The following is a 2,447-nucleotide window of genomic DNA, read 5'->3' on the forward strand; positions in this document are numbered from 1 at the left end:
AGGATCAACTCTTAATGTGACAGGCAGTTGACATCAGGTAGCAGACCACATTGCATTGAAAGACCTTATAAATTTTGTCAGAAAGTGACATTTTCACATACTCGTCACAATACTTACATCTTTTTTTCTTCAGGAGTTTTAATGAATTCTACCAATTTCACTACTTCTGGGGCATTGTCTTTTCAAGTCTACAGGACGCATTCTCTTTGCAGGGTTATCGTCATTCCCATAGGCTCCATGGCTGAACAAATGTAACAGCAGTATGCAATGGCAAGAGTGTGCCTCCTTTAACTATTTCTCTGGAGATAACAAGGATGGACCACTCTTGTGCCTTCTAATTTGGTCAAGTGATACTGAGGTACAAGACCCCACTGTATCGACACCAATGCACTGCTAACCATTAATTACGACGCTACCAAGAAAAACTTGCCATTACGACCCGTGGGCTGGAGGATGCTATAGACATCTCTGGACTGCTGTCACACAAATCCTTCGGTTTACTTGGGTTTTAGAAGAAAGGGGTATCTTTAGGAACAGGAGAACACAAGAAGATGTAGTCGCTGAAGCCGCAAACCACAAGCAGCTTCTCCCAGAGAATTTTCATGAGAGAATCGCTCCCCTCATATCGACTTTCATTTCTTCAGAGTATTATGAGAATAACAGATCCAGGAGAGACAGTTGACCAGCAGCATTCTCTTGCTGGCGCTGTGAAGCACAAGGACATATTAAACGGACATATTAAATTAACAGTGCTCGTCAAGCCTCAGTTTGCCCTGAAAGGCTCAGTATTTACATTCAGCATCAGAAGTTTTATTTCCAAGGTGGCTATTAGACGTCTCAGCTCTTCAATGAGGGAATCTCCCTGAGAATCCCTCAGTATTACAAGTTTCTAAAGTGAAAGAGACATGGGCAGAAATCAGCCCTGGTCATTTTGTTTACAAATGTGAACAGCAATATTTAAAAGGGAGTAGATGTGGTGAAAAGACATGGTTTCATTATTCCAAAACAAGCATACAGCATGTGCAACATGGAGATCCATCACCCACCAAAGAGACACAGATGTTACCACTCTACAACCCACTGCTGAAAGTTCAACCTTGTGGCATTACCGGGGTGGGGGGGCTCTGGGGAAGGGTGCTTTGCCTATCTAGCATGTGGGAGAGCCCAGGATCCCTCTCCCCGCAAATCAAGAATGAAAACAGAGAGCATGAGGCATGAGCTCATTGACTGCCACTCACTCATTTCTTTGGGAGCTGGAGTAGCTTGTCGTGTACCACTGAACACCAGGAAATTAAAACTCAATGTTTCCACCCCCACAGTGCCTTCAGTAGTGTGTGAAATAGCACATGCCACATCTAAATGCTTGTGTGAAATGCTGTGGGGGGGGTCTTATAAAACTTCGCAAGACCTCTTCCCTTGGGCACACCACCCCTGTGACCTGGTGAGCAGCCAACCCAGCCACGGGGCAAGCGAGTTGCAGGTTCAGTGAGCCATCCTGTCTCAAAAAGATATGAAGGAGAGTGACTGAAGATACCCATGGCTGGCTTCTGACCTTCACACACACAGAGAGGAACGTACAAGTGCTTGTGCCTCAGTGCACATACACACCGAAGGGAAAATGCACTGTGAGACAAGAACAGACGGTCTGAAAGGCATCAATGCCCTGTACAATACGAACAACTCTAGATGAAATCGCCAAGGCAGCAATTCCTGCTTCAAAGGACTCTACCCACCGTATGTGAACTCTAAAAGTAAAAACTCATTTTGTACTTAGGTTTACATGGAACCTTGACACCATGAGGAAAATGCTGGAGGATGCTCTGGTACAATGGTCTTGCACTGTTTCAGTAAAACCCTGACTGACCAGTAGCCAGGAAGGAAGTAGGGGCGGGGCCAAGAGAACAGGAGAATTCCAGGAAGAGGAAAGGGTCAGTCTTCAGTTGTGACCCAGTCCAAAAGGAAACAAGATGAGAATGCCTTGCTGATAAAAGGCCCCAAGCCATTTGGCTAACACAGACAAGAATTGTGGGTTGAGATGTAACATATGAGACTTAATGAGAAGACTGAGCCAATAGGCCAACCAGTTTAGACCCATTAATAATTAAATATTAAGGGTCTGTTAAATTCTTTGAAGATGAGTATTTTCCTGTGGAGATAAGAAAAGAACCCTGCCCCCAACCTAACTGTCTTTCTTACCATCAATATGTTCGCCATCCTTGTGATTGAATTGTTATTTATCTTTTCCACATGGCTGCTCTTCTTCAAACCGAACCCTTATTAATTTTGATGGTATCCACAATTTTTCCTCACCTGTGGAGATAAGAGCAAAACCCCTTTCCCAACACAGCACATCTCCTGGCTTCCATTGTGAGGTCAGCACATCCTTGAAATAAACTGGTTGATTTAGTTCAGTAGACTTTTCTATTATCCAATGTCTTTCTGCAGCC

This window comes from Microtus ochrogaster, unplaced genomic scaffold, assembly GCF_000317375.1.
Source record: "Microtus ochrogaster isolate Prairie Vole_2 unplaced genomic scaffold, MicOch1.0 UNK34, whole genome shotgun sequence".
NCBI classification, from domain to species: domain Eukaryota; kingdom Metazoa; phylum Chordata; class Mammalia; order Rodentia; family Cricetidae; genus Microtus; species Microtus ochrogaster.